Here is a 16,060-nt window from a genome sequence, read left to right as displayed (position 1 = left end):
ATTACCTCACGCAAGAACACAGGGCTCGAAAGAGCTCTGGAACTTTTTAATAAGCTGTACTGGAATCTTTTTTTAAAAAGTTCTCGTATTATTGGATAATCGCAAAAGTTCGCGAAGTTGCAATGAAATAGATAATTGCAAAACTTCGTGCTCAATTTTCGGAGGCGTCAACACCTTTTTTTGAAAAATAGCCATGTAGCTTTTTCGAAAAAGCGATCCACCACCTTCTGAAACGTCAGGAGACAATTGCAGAAAGTGATTATCAGACTGCGGATCTTTATAAATACAAAATAAAAATTGTCTGCATCGATTGCAAGAAATAGAAACTAACTCCAATGCTATTTCTCCCCTTAATGATTTTATTAGGTTGGAAAGAATGTTCGTGCAGTTTTTAACTATTAAATTCAAATGCACATATCTCAGCTCAAACAAAACTTTATTAATCAAAATAAAGACCATTGCAATCAATGCACTTTTGCCAACGAGAAACAAGTTTTGTTATTCCGGTTGAATAAAATTCTGGTGTCCTGGAGGCGACAAACTCGTTGAATGCCGTTCCAGCATCTCTCTGGGATTTAAAGCATTTCTCGCGCAAGAGGTTGTCGAGGTGCTTGAAAAAGTGGTAATCTCGGATGAATTGTAACGTGCGATGAAAAATGGATTCTTTATGACGATCGGCGACGATTGGCTCAGTGGCTAGACCACGACGAAGCACCACAACACTTCTCAAAGCCACAGGAGAAATCATATATTGACATCTTCAATTTTTAAAATTGACAACATTGCCACATTTGACAACATCCGCCTGCACTCTAGAGATTTACCAAATTTTACATATCGACCGTAACGTTCGCGAGAAGATGTGCCTTGAGCGAACAAGGGAAACCGGTTTTGGGGTGAAAGAAGAGTCATTTAATAACTTGCACTCGGCTGGCACACTCGTTTGAAGTCATTCAGCAGGCTAATACGTCGAATTGATGCGGTTACGCGGATTCTCGAATTCAGAATGAGCTGTCAGGAGCACACGTCGTTGTTTGTCTCCTCGCCGAATCGGTGTGTACACGGTGGAGGTCGCCAGGCGAGATCGCGTTCGCAACGGGTCCTGTGTTTCGAATTAATTGAAAAACGGAAGCAATTTCGCTGAGGCCCGCTATCAGTCGCGTACAACTACGAACTCAAATACGTTTAACGCACATGCCCTTCTCCGTCCCTCCTCGTATACGCTTACCTGTGTTTACGCGTGTCATTTTCCCAGTTTCATTCGCGATCCTCGCTTTATGAGTCATACAGCTCTGCCGTTCTCCTCTTCTTTTCATCTTCCGTTCGCTGTTTTTGTTCCTTCCAGTAATAACCGATGGTCATGAGAGAATTGTTGCAAAGGTAATGAGCAGACTGTGGATATTTGTGCAAATCTACATACAGTCAGTGTCATAATTGATGGCACAGTTTAAATCACAATAACTTTGTTAGAAATGCACGAAAAGTCAATTTTTAGATACGTAAAAACACAAAGGGGCTTCTTACAACTTTTTTTATTTATGCTTGTAATGAACATTCAAAGAATGTGTTTTGTAAATTTTCATATAAGCTGTATACACGCTGAAAAGTACACCGGAATTCGTCAATTTGTTTAAGAGTTATAAGAATTAAAAATTGTGAAAATCGACTTTTTGAATGGCCTTACATTCGAAAATTTAAAAAGTACGTTTTGTAGATCTATGTCAGTTATGTACACTTCGAAAATTTTATCAATAACACATGCAAAATACAGCAAATCTGCAGTTTAGTTATTAATATATCTGTTTCTGCTTTATCAACATTGTTCCAAATACAAACTCAGCTCAAACCTCGATAGAGTTGAAATTTAAAAAATTTTGATAGAGCATTTTTGTTTTGTAGGAAGATAATTGTAATTTCCAGAAGTTAGTTATTTAAATTGTAAGTTTGTCCCTGATAATCGTAAAAGTTAAATGGTTTCATTTTAATATGTAATAAAATATTATAATACTGACACGATATTGTAGGGCAAGGAGTTAATGAGGGGTATCACAATAATAGAAAATCAATAACACTCTCCATTTTAAAAAATATTAGGGCCTCCTTCCTTCCCCAAAAAATTACTCCAAACATACTAAAATATTAGCCCTCCTTAACCATTAAAAAAACAATTAAGTCGATATCTTAATTAGATTTCGAGAAAACTCCTAATCTCCCCGACCCCCTCCTACATTCCACAGGAGTTTGGTGGGGAAGACCCAGAAGTAGGGAGAGTTGCCCAGGTCTGAATTATGAGACTGACTGTATTACGGGTCATTATGGTGAGTTTTGGGAACGAGCGATGAAGTAGAATTCAATTTCCTGTATTAATAGCGTTATGAGGTTGAACATTATATGAAGAACAGCGCGTTTCATGGGAAACTCTTGTCATAGTGTTTTAGCTGTCTTCGCAGCAAAGATTTGCAGTTTTGCAATGAGGTTGTAGTATACAGAGTGGGCCACATGGATTTGTGAATGATCTGTTTGAACCATAGAAAACTGTTTAATTTATAATTATATTTTTATATAACAGAAATAATGAATCATAAAATGAATTAGAACCGTTATCCAGTATTACTCACACGTATATGATCAACACATGTATCTAAACCGCTGACGTCTCAACAATAGAATCAATTGTAAACATAAAATAGATATATCAGGGCTAGATGAAAATACACTTTCGATTTAAACGTTCTTGTAATTTGACATCTGTTACAGAACTGACAACATTTGTTTTTCTAAGTGAATACATAAATCATTCATAGCCAACTTTCATCCATGGTGGGTACATGCATTTTATTCCACGATGTACAGAGTGTCCCAAATATGAGGTATAAAAGTTCTATTAGGTCTTATTTCTGCGTAAAAATTCGCAGTGTCTAACATACATTCTATATATAATATTGTTTCAAATCTATGAAATAGTCGCCTATAAGTAATGTATGAGGTAAAATAGTTCTATTTAGCTTTTATTTTATACTGTAACATACATATATTGGGTTGGCAAGAAAGTAACTTCGGTATTTTAAGATGAAATAGAGCCCAATTTTGTATCCTGGCAATGAGTTTTAAAGAATAAGATAGTATTCCCCCTTTTGTCCAATGATCTTTTGCCAAAAAGAATAAATAAGAAAATATTTTATTGATTAAAGTTCATCGCTTGAATAAAGAAACTCGGTTTTATTTCACCTTAAAATACCGAAATTACTTTCTTGCCAACCCAATAGAATATTGTTGCAGATGAAACTTGTTAAAATTTCCAGCGATGTTGCAACAATCGTTCAGGTTTGTTGCATCATCTTTGGTAAATGTCCCGATATTTACGAACGGAGGTTATTAAGCTATCTGTTTCATTGGCCGCGTTCGCCTGGTCTCCTCTATCCCCAGTCACCTCTGCGTTTCATCCCTCGAGGCGGCCACCAGCAAGAGCCGATTTTCGTGTCCCTCATCGAGCTAATTTTGGAAACCGAGCTGCAAATTTGCGGCACGGCGATATCGAGTTTTACTTCATTTCACTTGTTCCCGCGGGCGGTTTGCGCGCCGCGCCAGTACGGTGCGTTGTTCCCATCATTTTCGAGTCGGAATTGATAAAAGCGATGGCCCGCTGGATTCGCTGGATTCGCGTCACACACCGTGTTTGTGCTCTGGGTTTGAATATTAAACGGACACTGTGCGAATACGATTTACAACATGATCATATTGATTCGTTGATTTCAATCAACTGCACGCCAAACGATTTATTTGCAAGTTGTGTACAGGTTTTTTTTATAGTTTTCTTCTTCTTGGGCAACCAATTTTTAACCCATTGTAGTAGAATACCGAGTTCGACTCGTGATGGAAAATAGAATCTACTAAATTTGTACGTTGTTCCCTCCTTTTGGGAATTTGAGTTAGATTTGTGTCCATGCATTTACTAATTTATTGTGGAATATTTAGTAATTTATAATAGAAACATCATTGAATCATAATAATTATAAAACAATCGTGGTACGGTTAGTTAATCGGTTGTTACTTCGTTGAACATTTCGTTTGGAGAGGAATCAATTTCAGGAGTGTTCTGCTGTATCTTTTCTGGCGAGGCTGACCAATTTTTCGGTGGGGAATCCTCAAGAATCCTGCTCAAGTAGGGGTCGCTTCGTGAGGTTATCAAATATGCTGCCCGAGGGTGTGAAGGTACTTTGATCAACCCCAAAGAGGTTGCGTTCCTCCCGATTCGCTCTTTCGCGATGTTTACTTTAAGGGATGCCACCGGCTACCAGCATCTTCCATCGCGCTGGAAGAAGGTCTACGCTTCTCTTCCTCGTTCATCCAACGTATCACAAGGGAATAGCTCTTTGTTGCTCGAATCTTTGGCAACCGACGACGAAGCCGCTTTCATTACCGAACAGCTTCGTGCCAGGTTCCGTCCGCACGATCAAAGGAGAAATTGACTTTGTTTATTAGCCGTCGCGAACCCGCTGTGCTTTAAAGTAATTAGCTGGATACGCGCGAAACACGTTGGCGAGATCGCGCGGCCGTTTCGGCGATAAAGGAATGCGGGTTAAAACCCGAAATTCTGCACTGCCAACTGTTTATGGTGTCACTGCTTGACACAGATTCCTTTAAGGTTTTTCGAAACAGCGTTGAACAGCGTTTTCAGGAAAGCTGCTACATATCGATTTCCAAACTTTCTTCTTTACGCGAAATAAAATGCATAGAAGACGATGGGCTGCATCACGGCTTGCGATGGCTTACAAAATCACTAACCGCGATTTATCACAGTGACCACAGAATCATGATCACGGTCGTGATTTGAACTTCATTCGCGCCGTAATCGTGATTTTTTAATCTAGAGCGAATTTGCTCGCTGTCATCCTAATTCTTGTAGTAATATTAGCAATTTTGTAGGTCGACGCGCCAAACACTTGTGAAGATCAACTTTAACATTTAAATTGAACCATATATTTTGTTATGCACCAAACGATGCATAATTTAGGAGTTATTTTTATTTAAATATTACAAAGAAAACTTAAACATTCCAGATTTTTTTTGTAATGTAGTAAATTGATCGAATATAAATATAATATTCTATACAATATATAAAATTCGACAGGATTTAGTACAATTTTTATTTATTTCTGATTTGCAGAGGTTACTATCACTGGGAATAAGATTCTATTTTATTCCACTTTCTCTCTTAAAATTCGTCTATAAAAATTGAAAATTACACGAACATCCGCAGTCTACTCATTGTATAATCCAATATTAAAAACGTTATCGTCCTTCTAAAGGTGTCCGAATGTTAATGCGAGTCACTGTATGTAATAATGTAAACCAATAATTTCGATAATAGTTTTATAGTTCAACCTCCAACCAAATCCGAAAAAATATCCACATTGCATATGGAACACTCAATACACGAGACTATTTCCATAAAAATAACAAAGGGAATATAATTGTTATTAATCGATAAACCGTTTTGAAAAGCGGACGTTCGTTTCACCCTTATACGGTCCTCAGTGTAAAAATTCACCCATTTACTATTTTCACATACTGTAAAATCATTGATCCCTTTATGTCTATGTTGTGAGATGTATTTTTGTAAAATGTGACGTTAAAATTTGTAAAATGGAACATAATTTGTTGATTTCACGTGTAGAGCAAATATGGACGCATTATTATCCTAATCTCTTTTATTATGGATGGTTAATATAGATGGTTAATAACGATTTTGTTGTTATTCATACCAACTCGGAACCATAAATTCCCCGAAATCATTGTCTTTGGAGATGCGCGCCATCGAAGCTTGATTTGTGTGCCATTAACTGGCGCGCACCGAATGCGGGGACATATTTTTTAATCGAGCTTGGCGACCTTCTATTAATCATGAAATATGCGGCAATATCGCATTTATTTGAAAGTTTTCGCACACAGTATGCGGTCACGCTTCGGAGATCGATGGTCGGATTGCACAGCAAAGTATACAGGTGTTCGTCGTACACCGTGAACGTGAACGTGAACGCGAACGTTGAACGTTCGGAAACTGCGTTGCCGTGGGGATTCCGGAATAAAAGGAATCCGGGAAAAACGTGTGCACACACGGCGTTGGCCGGCCGCCAGATCAGGGAAACGTAAGTCATCAGTCCACGAAGAGGGAAAGAACAATTTGTAGGGCATAGAACTGTCTGTATACATGCTTCTTCCGCTCGATTACGCTCAACAATATGCCGGCATCCACATCCATTTAAACGCTGTGACACACGCTCGAAAAGCCGTGTCGTAAATTTATTTACGCGTTTCTCGATCCAATTGAAAACGAGAGCTTTGCCAATCACCATTGTATTATTTCGTACTGCGTCCGCTGTATTATTCTGGGCAACATTATTTAGGCTATCGCGCGAATAAAGTTTCACGAACGTCAGTCAAAATACGCTTCGTACACAGTTTGAAACGGAACAACTTGGGTGTACTTCCGAAAAGAATTTTTCATATCGTATAAGTGAATAATTACCCATAATTTTTTTCTCAGAAAGTATTATCTTTATGACAAAAATCACTACGACATAAAATGTGTATTTTGATGAGGTCTACAACTTTTATCTGAAGTACATATTTTTAAAAATTCCCATTATTTACGGAAATAAATGAAAAAAATTATGGTTTTATGGTTTTTTCATGGTTTTCGTTATAAAAATAAAATTTGCGCCAATTTTCACTATCATATTCGTAATCAGCACGTCAAAATACGTAAAAGAATCCAGAGTATAAAAAAAATCGGAGGTATGTCCTTTTCGGAAGTTTATCCAACAACTTATTCAAAATGAGTTCAGGCGATTTCAGATTTCTTGAAATATTACAAATTGGTAATTATCCACAAAGAGGTCCTTTAGTGCGTCTAAAAGTGCCCCTAAACCAAATTGAATTTGCAATATTCGATAGCTTATCCAAAGAAAATAGTTTGTGCCAATTTTCAACCGTATACATATAAGAAAATGAACAAATACAATTTAGGAATCTGGCTAAAGTATCTTGCACTGAACAAATTATATTGTATACATATGCCGTATAAATAACCATGAGCGATAAAATCAGCACAGTCGTTCACACGTTATAATATTGATCCTAAACAGTTGATTTTATATTATTCTATAAAAAAACTTTTATGATTTATATTAGAACCTAGTATATAAAAAAATTATCCAAAACAATTTAGGAATCAGGCTAAAGTATCTAAGGATATATTGGGTTGGCAAGAAAGTAATTTTATTCAAGCAATAAACTTTAATGAATAAGGTATTTCCCTTTCGTTCGATGATCTTTTGCCAAAAAGAATAAATAAGAAAATATTTTATTGATTGAAGTTCATCGCTTGAATAAAGAAATTCGGTTTTATTTCACCTTAAAATACCGAAATTACTTTCTTACCAACCCAATACAATATGAATTGGTTAATATATTGTACAATACTTTCACTGAACAAATAATGTTGTAAACATATGCTGTATAAACAACCATGAACTATAAAATCGACACAGTCAAATTATAATATTGGTCAAACATTTCCTTTTTCTGTTAGTTTCAATGAGTTAAAAACAATACAGTGGCGTCTCTAATTTGCTTAAATGTTTTCGCTGTTTTATATTCTACTCAGTAATTTCTGTTATAAATGGATAAAATGCTTAGTCTACTCATCACTTTGGATAATAAAAATGTCCGAAACGAAATTAGAACAATTCGAAATTCCATGAGAGGGAAAGAAGTGTAGAAGGAAAAGCAGGAAGAGGGTGGATACCCTGACGTCGGAGTAATTTTCGTGGGGCTGCAAATTGGCAATTGGACGATAAATGATTTAAGGTCGCGTAAGCGCGTACCTACATGAACTTCGCAGAATTCGGTAGGGGCAAGCCTACCCCAAGGCGTAGCGTGTATCTCTGCCGGGCCGACTATCTTACCAACAAAATAGATCTTTAATTCAATCGTTGCCTCCCGGTGACTCATGGTTCTTTACATTTGGATCAATTCGGAGGACGCGCAGTGCAGAGATATTGCGCAAGATTTCTCGAGCATGCGCGGCGATTTTACCCTCTGTAAAGTAAAATTCTCGATGAAATGGGGTACCTTGAGCACTCCGCAGAATTTTAAAAAATTGGTATGATTCGACTCTGAGAAATGAATGTATAACATGTATATTTGTGTATATTATATTTTGTAACTCGTAGGACACGTCCTGGAGTCTCTTTGTCCGGAACAGATTTTTTCGGTACATTCCTGCCGATACAAACTGCCTCAGGGCTCTGCAACCTCATCATCGTAATATAGATACGGTACTGTTTTGACCGCGCATGCGCGCGACATCTTGCACAATATCTCTGCACTGAGTGAGTGACTTTTCAGCCATCGAGAATAACTGTGCGAGTGCGAATATTTTTAACACTTACTATTTACTTGAGCCGTAAGGAATGCTCAAGGTATTGTCAGTCTTGGAAATAGCGTTTTCATTTTAATCATCATTACACAGTTTACATGTGTGATGAATCTGTCTTATTATAATCTGTGGCCCGCATGATGAGAGAATCGAGCGAACCTAACCTAGAAGGTGTCGCGCATGAAAAACAAGGATGTGTCCGATCGCAGTATGTATTACATATTATCAAATTATTATATTGTTGTAATGTTTAAACTGCATATACAGTGTGTCCCACGAACTCTGTCCACTCGAATATCTTGGTTATTTCAAACAATACAAGAAAATGTTGCTTACAGAAGTTGTAGGGTTTAAGAAATTACATAACATGGTATAAATGGTATTTTTGCAAGTGCAGATGCACCTTTGTTTTAATATTATTTGTTTATTGCAATATTATTTGTTTATTGAAAGTATATCAACTAATTCATATTATGTATCTTCAGATACTTCAGCCAGATTATAAATTGTTATGGTTAACTTTATTATATACTAGGTTAGGATGTGAATAATGAAAGTGTTTGTAAAATAATATAAAATCAACTGTTTAGGAAAATGTTGTGAGAATATATACAATATAATGTACCCATAAAATTCTGTTAGAGCTCATAGTTATTGTACTACAGTGAAAAAAGAAATCTACGTAGAAAATACCACCATTATTACAGTGTATCTGTTATTTATGAACAATTTTTATTCTATCTTGGACTCTCAAACACTGACATTTTGTGTATAAACCTGCACCCTTTCCAGAAACCAGGAAAGGTAATATTTTCTTTCCTCCTCGAGCTAAGGTTGTCAGCTTGAGCACATAAATATTCGTACTTCTTCTGTTTGCTCTGTGACACGGCTTGGGCTCCCTCAGGAAAGAAACAGAGCTCCAAAAAATAATCTAGAAGTATGTACTGAACGATTTGGTTGATGAAACAAATATGTTATGTATCTAACAGTGAGACATCTATCATATAATTCATATTATGTTAAACTTATTACTAGACTGCGGATGTTTATGCAATTTTCAATTTTTTTCAGACGAATTTTAAGATAGTGGATTAGAATAAATTAACCCTTTGCAGTCCTTTGTCGAGTGCGACTCGGCATCAGAGAAAGAAAAATGTAAATGAAACGGGTTTTTGTATGTATTTGGTTTTTTCTCTATTTATTTAATTTGTTACTTTTTAGTCAAAAACAAATATAAGTTCCAGAAAGATAGCTACGTTTAATGTAATTATTAAACAAAATTGTTTAAAATAAGTAGCAGTCAAGGAACTGTCTTTTGAAGCAAATTTTAAATAAAGCACTTAACATACATAGTAGGGAGTTGTTTGCAGTCAAATTGAAATATAATTCGGTGTGAAAAGGGTTAAAATCGTACTAAATTCTGTCATATTTATATCCTAGCATTTTTTGAAAATTTTCAAAAGCCATAATTGCATAAAGATCCGCAGTCTACTTATTTTATCCTTCTGTATAAAAATGTCCCTTTATCTTGTTCTGTTTTTTCCTTTGCACAATGCTGAATTTCAACAAGTAAACCAAACTTACCGAACAAATAATGTAGTATATCTTCACTTATTTCATGATGTCGCAAATATTGGGTTGGAAGGGAAGTTCGTAGCGTTTTCAAATTAAGAATCGAAGATAAAATTAAGGTATTTATTCATATGTTTATTGAGTAACACGAGAAGTTACCTCGAAAATGGCAAAATGTAATAGAACAGAATGGAAAATATGTTATTGAATAAATCTACGAATAAATATCTGAATTTTAGCTTTCAATTTTAATTTACAAACGCTACGAACTTTCGTTCCAACCCAATAAAAGAAATTCTAATTTTCGTCGTAGAATCAGGCTCGCTGGGATTGTATTACGTGTTTTGATTCAGCCTCGTGTTCTGTATAAATAGCTTCCGGACAATGAATGTCGTGTATCGGTATCGAATATCCCTTTGGGCTATAATATCTCGTTCCATGTACCAATTTTTCATGGTTCCTGTCTTTTTCCCACCTCCTCGCAGTTTGTCATTACGGGCGTCGAAGAGTAAGGGGTTTAGTTTTCACTCAATGAAAAAGACCAATGGGATCAAATTTCCCGCCGAAGCAGGCTTTGGTCACTGAATCGCCGTGCCATTTCTGAAATTCGACCTCCTTAGGCGGATCATTTGCTCAACGAGGAACTCGCTTGATGTTTTGTAGGAATCTATATCAAAACAAATGTACAGAGTAGTAATTATTTTAATAAAAAAAACCAATTCTGATCTTGATCAAAGGATCGAGATCAATTTCGCGGTCCACTTTTTTACAAGATCTCCACCGATCTAAGGGTATAGAAACCTTCTATGATATCCACGACAAAAGATTTCTCAACACCCTGTATGTACAGAACTGGGAATACGAAAGCACGTCCTTAAAGGACACCGTGACGTGTCGCGTGATAAGAATACGACGCTCGTTACGCGTCATAGTTCGCCCTTCGTTTCCGTGGATGCGTGGAAAAGAGGGGACCGTTTTTCTCACTTTCTCCTTGAAGTAAGAAAATGCCTTAACAACGCAGAGCTACGCCACACTTGGACCCCCCGGAGACGTCTTTCTTGTTTTGTAATAACCATAAAACCCGCTGAAAGCTCTAACAGAACTTCCGAGTGAATTAGCGAGAAAGGTACTTGGCGTCTGCGTTTACTTTCAGACATTTCCTATTCTCCCCGGATGTGTTCTTATTTATGCCGTGCTTCCTTTGATATAAAAATATTTTAAGGGTAATTCCCATGCAAGTAAAATGCGCGCATCGTGAATGCTTATTATTAAATCGATTATGGTCGTAGGAAGTTATGATGGAGTAAAGTTTTTCAGCGATGGTGAATTTAATATGGAAGGACCAGATACAGTCTGTCGAAAAAATATGCGCCCCTTAAAACGGAGTAGTTTCTCTAAAACTGGATCGAACTTCAGTTTTTTGGGAAATTGTAAGGATTTATTTATTAAATGACGCGTGAAACAAAGGAGATAAATTGCGGAGTAAATATTGCATTTTATGGTTTCTTTTATAATACATATTATTTGCTTTAACGACATAAATATAGAATTGAAAATGTCAACATATGATTTCTCCCCTATCAAAAAATCATTGAGGGAAGAAATAATATTCAATTTGGTTTCTATTTCTTGCAATCAATGTAGACAATTTTTATTTTGCATAAAGATCTACGCATAACATTCAGCTGACATGATCACCAGACTGCGGATGTTTACGCAATTTGCAATTTTTGTAGACGTATTTTAAGACAGTGGAGTGAAATATAATTTTATTGTCAGTGGTAGTAGCTTTCGTAGATCTTTTTTTTTTAGTTTAAGGATGTGTGTGGAAAAAATACACTTGCGTACACCCCCCCCCCATGGAGGGTTGTGTGGGACTCGGGGAAACAGGTCTTCGGTTTCCCCAATACTCACTAAACAAAACCACACGTCCAGGACTTATGCATCAACTTCTGACTCTCTGGAGGGCCAGACGGGGCCCCGCTTTTCGCGTTTCTCCCGTCTGGTTTATTATGCGAGCTGGCTCCACTCATGTTCTTGTCCAATCAGTAACTTCTGTAGATCTGAAATAAATAAAAATCGTACTAAATTGTGCAGAAATAAATGCATAAAGATTCGCAGTCTAATGATGACAATCCCAAAATCAATTTGTCAGCATTCAGGAGTAAATAGACTATCTCGTCACCCGACAATTAAAGAACGACACGTTCTTTTCCTTGAACGACCAGTTCGTTCACTCGGCAATATACATGTAGTATAAAATGGAAGACCCTTCTTTCCTCTTCGAGCATTAGATCTCGTTCCCGCGGCGCGCGGCGACCCTCAACAAACGTCGAAGCTCGTTAAAGCTTTTTGGAGTAAGTTAGGAAGCGTGTCTGTTCCGTCTTCCATACGAATCACGATACGTGAGTCGAAAGAATTATTGCAATTTCGACGTGACGCTTGTCGAATCTGTAATGTGGGAGGCGGACAGTCCTGCATCACCGCTCGGATCAGAATATTGGTCCGTTCGCAAACTACGGGATCACGGACGGCTTGACAGGAATTTCTATTATTTTATTCGAAACCGCACGAATTGAACGAATTCTTAGAAACCTACACGGCGAGCCTGATTGAATGGGGAATTCTTGCTATTCGGGTCACGCACTAACGAACCATTAACAACGAGAAGTACCCTGCCATTTTTACATAGAATTGTTTCACAAGCTATGAGTCTATCAAACGTTCATTCAACTTTATAGGATCGTGAACGTTCCATCTTAGAAATGTTATATGGTATAGACTTTGACTACGATGTTTGCAGATTTTAACTTATATGGATACTGACAGTTTTATCAAAATCGGTCAACATTGCAATTACGACTCAGAGTCACCACTAAAAATTGCTGTACCATTATTCAATATATTGTTCAGATTAATTATAAATAATAATAATTACACATTTAAGTATTGTATGATGTGTTACATCAACTTCATATTCATAAAATGAAAAAATCAAATAGAATGGAATTATTCTGGCTAGGAAGAGATGTTTAATGTTCGAGTTAAAATAGCTGCGAGTGCAAAGGGTTCGATTAAAAAGTAAAATAGAAAAGACCAATTATTAGGGCGCCCTTGAACCCATACAGCTTTCGTTTCAACCATTTCTTCTGATACATCGAATAGTTTACAAGTGTGTTGGGTGGGACACTTAGCTGAATCACTCTGTATAATAACGCATTTTCCACGGTTTTCCTGTTCACACAATGCGCGGTGCCGGGTCAATTCTATCGGAGCCATTGTTAACGCTCGCAAACCACTTAACACTCCCTTCATTCCGACGCGCGACTCCTATAAATAATAGAAACAGGATCCAGTAAGCAGAAGCAACGAAAAGTTTACACATTCTCAGCGGGCGCACATACTCGTTCATTGAAGGAGAAGAGAAAGATGTCGTCGACCCACGAGCGAAAGTATTGTCGGTCGTTTTCGCAGCTGACGCTTGCACAGAAAATCGCAAGGCAGCTTAAGGATCGTTAGGACGGCACCGTGTGGGCTAGTTCGCGTATAGGATGCCCACATTGCCCACACGCCGTGCACAATGTACAATGGCAGGGTAGGGCCCAGTTGCATCGCTGCAGCGATTCAGATATATTTAACGTGCACACATTCTGATGATACGTAGGTGTAACTCATTCATAAAACATAACCTGTGTGGCGCCTTTTCGGCTAAGGGGCCAGCCAGCAACGGTTAGTTTCTGCTCCTGTTCAGGAAAAACGACACCGTCGAACCAGCTCTTCTTTAATCTTAACTTGAGAATCGCATCAGCGAGCAGAGGGCCCGAAGCCCGCTTTTTGTGGCCAAAAGTCAATTTTTCAAGTTTCATGTATCGAAACAATTTTTTCCCTATAAACTGACAACCCTTTAAAACTCAAATCGAAAATATTATTCATTTCAGATGATTCTGTGATGAGAAACAGCGTTCTAAAGACAAAATCATCAAATTCAAAGTAAAATTGAACGTGTTCCATACCGTGAAGAAACACCAAACACAAATAATTAACCAGACAACTCAACAAATTTCATTTTCGAATTTTTTCTATTGCATTTTCTAACCGACTAAAATCTAATTAATTTTGTTCCAAACATTTTTTTACCAGAAGTGCCCGAAAAATCGTTACAGTTACGCGGGACACCCTGTATAAGTTCGAACTAGGACAAATAAAGAGAAGCGTAAACGAAAGATAACATCTCCGTTTCTGTTAAAATATTTAATGAATTAATTTTGTGGTGTCTGTTATTGAAGCAACTGACAACGCGACGAACTAAGAAGCGCACGTTCAAAACCATTTTGAAGGACGTATTATCCGTTTATTTATCCTCTGACTTTCCTCGGGAGAAATTCTGATCCTTTAATGAAAACGAAGAGCGCACTTGAAAAAGTAGCGAGCAAATCCTAAAAGTAAATCGTAAAACGCGAACGCGATACGGATGCAGGGAGACACGGCACGTAAAAATAACTTGTTCCTTCCGGATTTTCGTAGTCATGACAACGAGTTTCCTCGAATCTCGAGAGGGTACGATACGTTTTGTGCTACGCTGCAGGACACGTACGCTTCCCATCCTGAGGGAAGTGGGTGCATTCTCCGTTCCTTCTTGGGGGACGATAACTCGGTTAGAGAGGTTCTCAACTTCAGTCAGTGTCATTTTTACAAAGCCAAAAGACCGTCTGCGATCGATATCCGTCATTGTTCTACCGTATCCTAATAATTCACTCTACAAAGTAATTTACTATTGACCTTTGTCTTTGACTTTGGCCACCTTGAATATTTACTTACAATTAGACTCCGGATTTTATGCATTTATGATAACAATGAGTAGGTGCAATTTTGAACATTATAACATTTTAAGGGTGGTCATATATGTATTATTATAATAATATAATACTAAACTAATAATCTAAGATCGTTTAAAGCGACATTAAAAAATATTGATATAAAATAAACTAATCAGCTTCGATTCGAAAGAATAGAGTAACAAGAATATTAGGTGTTTTTCATTTGAATAGTAAATATTTTCTATTTAATTTTGATTTCCAGTCAAGGAAAATCTGTACACCCTCGGTCCAGTTTGAAATATTCTAGTAATTAATGAAAACAGAGAATTGTTATTTGAGAATGCAGAAAGTTCAATATTCTCGTGTTCATCAATCGCGAAGAGAGCTAGAATTCCATATGGATGTACACGGGAACGTACGGCCGCGCGAGAACAGCAAATGTAGGAATAAAAGATGCGTCGAGAGGGAGGAACGGTCACTAACAGAGGGTGGGTCACTACGTGGTTCATTTGCAACGAGTAGTTCGGTAAGGGAGAAAGGAAAACTCGGGGCGATGACCGTTGAAAAACAAAGAGGACAATCAGCATAAGTACATCTTTCGTATGTGCATAAATTTTGACGGTTCAACGAGCACTCTCTGCAATTATCGCACGCAGAGACTATTTAGGATTTCGTTTCGCTGACCTGTAAATAAAACACCGTAACCATTTTCCGTTCCATTAGAAAAATATCGAGAATAAATTTAATCAGAACGCTTCTTATTATAATATACAGGGTTCCCAAGAATGTTGTACTTCCTTGAAAGCGATGATTCCTGACGTCATTTGAAGTAACTTTTTCCTTTGTGAAAGTGTTCACCGCGGCTTTATTAAGGAGTTGTTAACAAAAAACGTGAACCAATCAGAACGCGGCTACTGCGGATGGTTTCCGGCTCGGCCAACGCTCTTATTGGTCGGTATTTTTCGTTAATAACTCCTTAAAGAAGCCGCGGAGAACATTTTCGTAAAGGAATCAGTTGTTTCAAGTGATGTCATGAATTCTCACTATTTTCCATTTAATCTAGACACGTTTTTATTATAAATGTTACATGTAGAAACAATTTTCTCCTTTTCTTGTATCGTCAAGGTGGATATTCAAGAAGCATTTCTATAATAATTTAAGAATAATTTTCTTATAGACTATACATATTTTAACCCGTTGCCGTACCATTTTCTTTACAGTTACAGTG

At 37.2% G+C, this 16,060-nt stretch overlaps 1 protein-coding gene across 7 annotated transcripts in view; it reads left to right on the top strand.

Annotated features, from left to right (window-relative positions):
• The window catches only part of Sick (sickie), a 375,431-nt gene that overhangs the window by 81,470 nt on the left and 277,901 nt on the right, over positions 1-16,060 (top strand). The window lies entirely within an intron of this gene.

The sequence above is a fragment of the Lasioglossum baleicum genome, chromosome 1 (assembly GCF_051020765.1).
Source record: "Lasioglossum baleicum chromosome 1, iyLasBale1, whole genome shotgun sequence".
Classification (NCBI taxonomy): Eukaryota; Metazoa; Arthropoda; class Insecta; order Hymenoptera; family Halictidae; genus Lasioglossum; species Lasioglossum baleicum.
This window is presented reverse-complemented; position numbering and strand designations above follow the sequence as displayed.